Genomic DNA, 9876 nt, shown 5'->3' on the forward strand with positions numbered 1-9876 from the left:
GTTGGATCTTAAGTTTCTCCTAATGTAAAGAAGGATGTGAAAAGTAAACAAGGAACTATTGCTATTATCTTAAAAGCTGAGATTATGTGTATGTAATATACTTAAATACAAGTACATCCTTTCTAGCTTCCTATTATAACCCCCCTTCTTGCAACTTTAAGAGTACTTGGCATCTTTGTTTTCATCCCCTTAATTGGTGTTAATGTTGTATAGGATTTTTTAGAGAAGGAATGTTACTTTTTATTATGAAACATTTCAAATATAAGAACAATAGAAGACTTTAACCCTCATCATTCAGCTTCATTTACCAACCCTTTGTTCCTCTACCCACTTCTCACTTCCTATATTAAACAAATCCCAAATATATTTCATCATCAGACTTCCTACTTTCCTTGCATTGTATTAGTCACTATTCTCTAATAACGTCTAAGCTAGTCTCACTTGTCAGCAATACAATTTCTTAAGATCTTAGAACCTTGCTACTAAAAATGCAAGTCCCAGACCAGCAGCAATTAGTATCACCTGGGAGCTTATTAGAAACTCAATCTCTGGCCCTGTCTCTGACCTGCTGAATACATTTTGATAAGATTGGCAGGTGAGATCCATTTGGACATTGAAGTTTGAGAAGCACTCTAACAGAATACACTTTTTTCAGTTTAATGAAAGTCAGCTTAAAATGTTTTTTTTTTCCTGAGGGTGAAAATTTTATTAGTAATTTTAAGTTACTCAGACACAAAAACTGTTAATAACATTAAGGGATAACTGTAGAACTGAAAAGGTCCCTATATGGTAGTTTCTAACCTCATTTTAAGTATAAACTTCTAGAAAAGTCGAAGAGTTGAGCAACATTTTTCTTTAACTTACCTGTAATTAGAATACAGGTCCCAATCCAGTCCTCCAGTGTGTTCTACCAAGTAAAGAAAATATAGGCCCGCTGCTATTCCTAAATCTAACTTATTGTACAAGTTAATAGATAAGTAGCTAATAATAGAAATCAATATTTTTAATTTAGTACTCTGTCAAATTTAGCTTGACAGGGAAAAATTCCATGTGAATTGATTTTAAGTGACTAGAAATTAACACTTTTTAAAGAGCTGACTCTATTATAGTATAATAAAACGATGCCCTTGGGTCATGTTAGTAAATAGGCAGCTTTTCTATTCACTGAAATGCTTCTTAAATCCATTTCCCTGACTCCAATTGGATAGTAGATTCATAGTTGAAATACCTAAGCTTCACCGAGTGATACTTGCTGTGAAACTCTCATAGTTAAAGCTGTGGTATAAACACAGATTGAGCTTTGCCATAGCATGCCTTCAGGGACCCTTACATACCTTTAGTGTAGTTTGTAATGTTCTGGAGCCTAGCAGTTTCCTCCAGTGTCCTGTCTTGCTGAGTATTTCCTGCTTACCACTACTATTGCTGTCCCTAAATCTTGTTGCTGCTTTAGCTGTCATTTACACTTTATTTCATTTCTCACCCATCCTCTTCTCTTCTTTGCAATTAAGTTTCTTGCTCCTGTGACTTTTCGTTTTTATAACCATAACCAACCGATCACACTTTTCCTTTTTACTGCTGGTTAATGAACGGACAAATGATAGTGCATCGTATGTAATATTCAGATGTTTTCCTATTTTTTGTCTGGTTCAGCTTAAAATCCTTCTGCCTTTATTTTGCTTTTTAAATTTTGGGATTCTAACAATTCCAGATGGTTAAAAACATGAGAAGTCTTCCAGGAACCTGAAGCTTTCACGTATTACTATGTGGAGGACAAATTGTCAAATAATTGTGGTTAAAGAGCTCATTTAAGGAGGGGCACCTGGGTGGCTCAGTCCGTTAAGCTTCTGCCTTTGATTCAGTTTATGATCCTGGAGTCCCAGGATCAATCCACATGTTGGGCTCCCTGCTCAGTGGGGAGTCTGCTTCCTCTCTCCCTCTGCCCCTCCTCCCACTTGTGTTCTGGCTCTCAAATACATAAAACCTTTTTAAAAAGAGCTCCTTTAATAAAGGAGACTTAGAAACTTCTAAAAGGTGATAACAGTTCATTTAATCATGATTCCAAGAAAGTAAAGCCTATATGTTCAAAGGAATAATTAATATTTTCTAAAGATGTAAGTTTCTGAAAGAGCACCGGGGGGGGGGGGGACATTACAATAGTTTGCTCTTTCATAAGTTTGTAATTTTGTGAGACATTAAGTTATATTTTTTAATTCTGGAAAAACATAGGCATTGATGTTACACTAAACTGTATTCAAGCCTTATTCTGCTACCTAGTAGCTGTGAGTCCTTTATAAAAGCCCTAACTTTCCCATCTGTAAAATGGAGGTAATATCAACCTTATATGTGCACTGTGGGGGATTTATGTGAAATTCAGTTCCATCCCCATTTATAGTTTTTCTTTTCCCTTGTTTGGGGAAGATTTTTGGCATTCCATTTATGGAAGTTGGTTTTTTCCCCCCATAAATATTAGACCTCTTTCATTCAAAATGCATTTATTGTTGGACACTTGCTACATGAATTATAGGGAATTCAAGGATAAATAGAACCACAATACAGTTTCATAATACTTGGAAAAGGCAAACTTGTTCCAATATGTTTGATAAATATTAGAGAATAAGCATTACATGAGTTTCACATTTATGTGCAATTCATCATGGGAAACCTGATAAAAGCAAAAACCGGCACCCAGCTAAATCAGCTGTGTAGAAATGTACCCAAGATGTGCTTGAGAATACTCCTCAGACATCTGTTGGCTACTGCAGTTCTCTACATGTTTAGGTGCCACGCTTAATCCACATTTGGTGTTCACTTTTGGTCCAGTTTTAGTTAACCAACGCTTTACAATAATAACTTGCAAACTCAAACACCACTTCCCATACCCACTTCCACATAAGCAGCTTAAGATCTTTTTTTAAGAAGTCCTATTTGTAGCACTATTTATATATTTTTAACCACTTAATATATGTAAAACTGTGCTGCCATTTTTTTTTTACTGTTCTTACTCTTATGTTCCTGATAGTTTTTGAGTGTTGTGCCCCAACCCCGCTATTTCCCCATTAAGCCCTGTGGACTTAATTCTGTGATTTTTGGATAATATAGAAGCTTATGGAAATGTTTGTGCTATGTTCTAATAGAACTATTTTCAAGGAGCTTCTGATTTAATTCACATGACGACAGTATATGGCAAAATATTGGACATCAGAAAACAAGATTTGATGTTGGGCATCACCATTTATTTACTGATCATAGTAGCTTGAGCAAGGCCAGTTATTTGAGCCCCTTTTCTCATCTATATCCTTTATGTCTTATTTTAGTTTTAACTAAGATAATTAATGCAAGCACTATATAAAATATCAACACTGTAGAAGTGTAGCTTTGGTAATGTCTGTAGTGGTACAAAAATTACCTTTTGGGCCAATTTTAAGGTGAGGTGATTGTAAAAATTGTTCTGAAATGATAGAGATTTTTTAACCTCAAAGCCTATGCTCTTTTTACACCAGTGAATGACAACAATGTACATAAGTTATAGTTGATTTATTCCCTTACGACTTTTGGGTTTTAAATAGTTAAATTATTTTTCTTCAAAACTAACTACAGGAGAGCACCTTGAACAAGTAGGTTCCAGTTTGAAAGATTGTCAGTATAAAACATCCAAGTATCATGCTTTCAAATTAAATACTATCCCCCTGATTTCTACCAACTAGAAATATAAACTAATTTTTAGAGTATTTTCTACTTCGTCTGTTGACATATTTTAACCTCTTGAGAATTCATTCATTCATTGAACAAATACTACATGCTAACCATGTGCCACCTTAGATGCTGTGAAACAAAATATAAAACACAGTTCCTTCTTATCATGGGGCTTTCAGTCTGGTGTGAGATAAGTAAACAAGCACTTAAATAGTTTGGTAAGTTTTATATAGAAACTTTTGGGTGATATACTTAAATAGTTTGGTAAGTTTTATATAGAAACTTTTGGGTGCTATTATATCGTATTCAACCTTTATCCAGTAAGGATTCTTGGAGACAGTTAAGAGCTGGGTTGAAAGAAGGGAAGTGTTGTGAAGACAAAAATAGTGTGTTTAAAAGAAAACCTGAATCAAGATTATGGCACACTAGAGAAACTAAAAGTTTAACATGGCTAGGTTGTGGATTATGTGACAGAAGCAGTAGAGAAAATGTGTTTTGATAGAAAGAGGTCATGGGCCTTGCTAAAGAATTTGGACTCTTTAAGATCAGGGTTTTTAAACAATTACTGGTAAAATGGATTTAAGAGAACAAACAGGGATGATATGACAATACTGGTAAATTTACTCTGCTTATTAAAAACCATCCCTTTTAAATTTGAAGTTTTTTTCTAATTCTAAAAATCACATAAAATTTAAATTTATTAAACCTATCCATCTAAAAATCTCAAAATTTGATATTATTTTAAAGAATACAAAGTTAAGACCTCCAAAAATATATTGTCAAATGACATTAAAAGGAAGACGCTTACTCTAATGTAATTATCCTGATAATCTAAACTGCATAACCATGCTTCTCTATGTAAGGATTAGATAAGACATTGGAATGCTGCATGTTTTTGAGTTGTCTTTTTTTTAATGATCATTAAAACTATTTTCCCATTCAAACATACATTCATTGGAAGAATGCAAAATATAAAACCTGTAAGTTACAACATAAGGTTTAAAATGAAATTTCAAAGCCAAAAAGAACCATTTTAGGTTGTGCATCACGATAACCCGGGAATATTGGTTCACTCTCCTGTGCTGTTGAAGCTGCTGTTTGGCTTGAGAATTCTGAGAATCCCTACTCTTAATAAGTAAAAGTGAAGTTTTAAATCTGAAGTGCCAATTTTATTGAGTAAAAAGAGTTGGTGTAGATGAACAAATACCCCTTTATGAAAACAACCATAAAGAAGGATATCTCACAGCAAGCTTAAATATTATTTGTTAATAAGAGAAAAGATAGCGGTATATTAACCATAATTTATCTTTTAGCTAAAGTAGAATTATACTTGCAATATATTCTTGGATTTATAATCACACTCAAAGCGAGTTTAATGATTGAAAATTCAACACACTTTTCTTTACCACCTGTGTCTCTAAATTTGCCATCTCCTTTGGTTTATCATTTTGTATACAAAAGCCATATGTAATTGAGTTTAGTGAAAATTACTTGAAATCAAGAAAACAAATTTTAAAAAATGCAAGATATCTATGGGAATATTGAACTTCATAACAGATAAATAGAAAGTCCAAAAATACTTGTGTTAGCATTTGCTTTCTTTCTGGTCACTGAATCACCATACTTAATTAACCTAGAACTCTATAGAGGTCCTTTACCAATATATTCTCTCTCCTTCAAGTATATTCTCGGTGTTTCAAATGTTTTTATTAACCATTCTTAACTGAGATGGCGTATAGCGTTGACATGCAGGCCAAATTCTAGTTAAAAACTTCAAAAGACGGTCACGTTTTTGACACATATTTTAAATGAGTTGTTCTTGAACAGATGTAATTTAATTATAAATAGTTTAATAGTGTTCCACCTAAGAACTCTCATTCATTGTTTAGTTAATATATTTACTCCATACATTTCAGACCATCTTGGTCTAATGTGGCCTAGTAAATGCAAAATAACTGGCAAAATTCATCCAATGTTTGTTTTCATTTACTATCTCACCTTTTGTTAATTTTTTTTTTCTTTTAAAGATTTTATTTAATTATTCATGAGAGACACACAGAGAAAGGCAGAGACACAGGCAGAGGGAGAAGCAGGCTGCATGCAGGGAGCCCTGATGTGAGACTTGATCCTGGAACTCCAGGATCACACCCTGAGCCAAAGGCAGATGCTTAACCACTGAGCCACCCAGGTGTCCCTCACTTTTTGTTAAATTCTAAATCTGAACATGATATATACAAGACTATATCTAGCCAACAAGAATTTTTAGGTTTTTTTCCAAGAGTAGTTAGAATGTGGTCTTATGCTGAAGTATATATTTCCTTATAGATTTGTTGAAGTAAATAATAGGAAATCATTTAGCTTACAAAGACACAAGCAGCAAAGTCTTATAATTTGTAACAATTTCTGAAAGCACAGAAACATGGTTAAGTGTCCCATTATATCTATACTCTACAATCAACACTTCATGCATGGAGATCTGAAATCAGGGTGAACCCTTTTTTTGCCGTTTTTTTTTCCTCAGGGAGAAGGGGGAAGTATTATATATTCCTTAAGATCCTAATTTGCTGTGATAAAGACATGATCAGCGTCAACCATGGACCTAATTTACCTTTGTTAGATCACAATGCCAAAAGAAGACAAATTCCTTTAATTTGTCTATACAACCATAACTAAAAGCAAATTATCCGAATGGTAGCTCTTCAGTCCAGGAGAGATGAAAAGATCTTTATTGAATCTATCCATCTTGGTCACTTATCTGTATAACTCATTCCTGATACAGTTTTACATAACACTTTTCTCTTTGAATATAAAGCTTGTACATTTTTATAGTAAGATCTAAATGGATTTTTTGCACTAGAGAGCCAGAACTTTCTCTCAGCTGTCCTCCATCTTCTCTCTCACAGGATGAGAACATCTGCTTTTCCTTTTTAGATAATGGGGAATTTTAGGAAATAACACACATGTTGGAGCAGTGGTGACAGCATAAATCTAACGTCCAGTAGATCTGATTTTAGTTCTGGTCCTGTAGTAAATAATAGCTATAATTAAAAAAATATTTTCTAGTAACATTTATGCTGTACTTTAAATGCATTTGTACATCTGGTTCCTGTGGTAACAGTGTGAAGCAATTATTATTTATATATTAGAGAAAATGAGGATCAGCAGATGTTACTACCAAAGTTACATAGTAAATGGCAAAGCCAGAGCCTGTTTTAAACACGAATCCACTATCATATCAGCCCATAGACCATTAGTGATCACACTTTATCCTATGCCTTCATTAATATAAACAGCTTTTTTCAACACATTTACTTTTAAGCCTCTTATTACCCTGCCTACCTCAGGCTCTAAAGTTCAGATCCATGTGATGGGGCAAATAAACATGAAACTGGGCTCACTTTTCAGTGGGAGTATTTTAATCAGGGTCCAGGTGATGGTATTCTTTGCCATTGAGTCTTTAACTTGACTATTTCTATTTCTATTGGTATCAATGTCCTGAGGCCTCAAATCCTGAGTTTCTCAAGACACTGGCCTACATTTCCACCAGGGACCTAATCTAGTAATGGCTTCAATGTCTATTGATCAGACCTTTGTTTTCTAGGGCCTCAAACTATAGAATTTTATGACAGGCCTGTGACTGGCCTCATTAGCTTCCAACAACTTCCTTGGGCCTCAGCACATTAATAATACCTAATAATTAAGAATTGCCCTGTGCAAGCTCTACACAAAGCATTTTATATAATTTCCAAAGTCATGGAGTCTATATATAAGTGGTAAAGCTGAAACCTAACTTAGGAAGTCTGTCTCTAGAACCTGGATTCAACTTGTACCTATTTGAAACATTTTTGAAAATTTGAGTCAGCTAGGTCCATCCCTTGAACACTGCCCAAAGTGTAAGGTCTGCTGTATATTCATCCTCATACTTTTCTGTGCTTTCTCTTTTCACTGGGCAGTGGAAACCTCACTCCTCATTCCTTGGTCAACAAAGCCCTTAGAGAGTTCATATAATACCGTTTCCACTTCCTTAATTAAAAACTGATTCTCATTTTATATGTATCCCTGGGTCAGAAGGTAGGGCATGCTCTTTTCTCTCAACTACTGCTTCTATCTTCTACTATCTCACTTTTTTGTTAAACATTACCACTCCAATGAAACTTTTGCATCTAGTTTGCCTTCTGCCTTTTCCGTCTCTATGATGTAGCAACCTTCTGTTCACTACCTCACATTCATTGAAGATTATTTTTGCATCTGGTTTTTTTTTTTTTCCTATCACCCAAGTGCTGACAATGTCTGGATTGATTTCCTGTCCATTGTTTATAACTTATGGAATATAGTCTCAGAGTTTCTTGCTCTCCTATTCTAGAGACCCAGGCCACAACACTTTAGCCATCTCTTCCCATGGGACATCTTTCTGATCTTTGAATCTTCCAGAGCTACTTTACCTCTGAAAATTTGAACTTTGATAAATATCTTGGGGACTTTCGTCCTTTTAAAAATATGCTGTATCCCATGCTTAAAACAGTATTTGGTACACAGTAAGTGCTTAATAAATACCTATTGGATCCACAAATTACCACTTTTATTTATTTTTTAAAATATTTTATTTGAGAGAGAACATGAATGGAGGGAGGGACAGAGGGAGAGAGAGAGACTCTCAAGCAGACACCGTTGAGTGCAGAGCCCAATGTGGGGCTCAAAACCATGGCCCTGAGATCATGACCTGAGCTGAAATAAAGAATCAGATGCTTAACCAACTGAGTCACCAAGGTGCCCCCCAAATTACAACTTTTAATGTCTTAATCCCCATATATGTGATTTTTGAAAACAGCCTATGTCCCTTAATTGTTCCGTTTTTCTACCTCATCTGGAATCAAGAACTGTCATCTGAACCACTCTCACTAGAATCTTCATTTCCTTTATACTTATCTACTTTCTTTGCCTAGACTTGTCTTTATTTATTTATTTTTAAATAATCTCTATGCCTTACATGGGGCTCAAACAATCCTGAGATCAAGAATCACATAGTCTCTGACTGAGCTAGCTGGGTGCCTCGACTTGTATTTATTCGTTTTTTGTTTTTTTTTTTTTTTAAGATTTTATTTATTTATTCATGAAAGAGAGAGAGAGAGAGGCAGAGACACACAGGCAGAGGGAGAAGCAGGCTCCATGCAAGGAGCCTGATGTGGGATTCAATCCTGGGACTCCAGGATCACAGCCTAGGCCAAAGGCAGATGCTAAACCACTGAGCCACCCAGCAATTCCCGACTTGTATTTATTCTTAAAATTGAATTGTGTTACTGAGAATTCTTACCTGATTTCTCAACCTAGACTTGGTAATTTGTCTCTCCAAACCATGTGTTTGTATCATGGCACTTGCCAAATTTATTCTAATAAAGCAAAAATTACAAAAATGACACACAGTCTAATAAAGAAAAAACTCACACTGCCATGTTTAAATAGAGATGTATATATATATATATATATATATATATATATATATATATATATATGTATTTGTGCTATAAGGACACATGGGAAGGATAAATTAATGCCACAAAGGATGTGACATTTTGACTAGAGAACTGAAGGGTAAGTATTTGCCAGGAGAAATGGCTAAAGAAGGTATCCTAGTTATGGTGAAGGATTTAGGCAGAGGCACAGAGTAATAGAAAGATTATTTTTAGCTCATATGAATAGTACAGTATTGATGAAATATACTATGGGAGATAGGGAGTGGTGAGAGATAAGTCTAGAAAAGTTGCTAAGTGCCCTCTTTTAAGCTGAGGATTTTAGTCTTCCTTAGAGGTAGGAATTATGAATATTTAAATTAGGACTCTGTGACCTCAGGAACCCCTGTCTTAGACCTGCTTCAGCTTCAGCTATCCTGATAAGGTCTCCTCTGTATAGAGATGCACAGGAGTACCCAGCTCACACCCAAGTCAGCTTCAGCTATCCTGCCAGTACATCTGCATGGAGAATGCAGGAACAATGCCAGCCTGTGCCCACTTCAGCTCCAGCCATTCCACCAGGGAGACACCAGCACAGAGTGCCCTAGGATCTCCAACCTACACAGCTACATCTCCAGCTAGCCAGCCAAAGTCACCAAGCACACACGGTCTACTCAAGGGATGGCCACATGTAAATCATTCCTTCAAGTTTAGGAGAGGTAGCTGTTCCACCTAA

Source organism: Nyctereutes procyonoides, unplaced genomic scaffold (genome assembly GCF_905146905.1).
Source record: "Nyctereutes procyonoides isolate TBG_1078 unplaced genomic scaffold, NYPRO_anot_genome, whole genome shotgun sequence".
NCBI classification, from domain to species: Eukaryota; Metazoa; Chordata; class Mammalia; order Carnivora; family Canidae; genus Nyctereutes; species Nyctereutes procyonoides.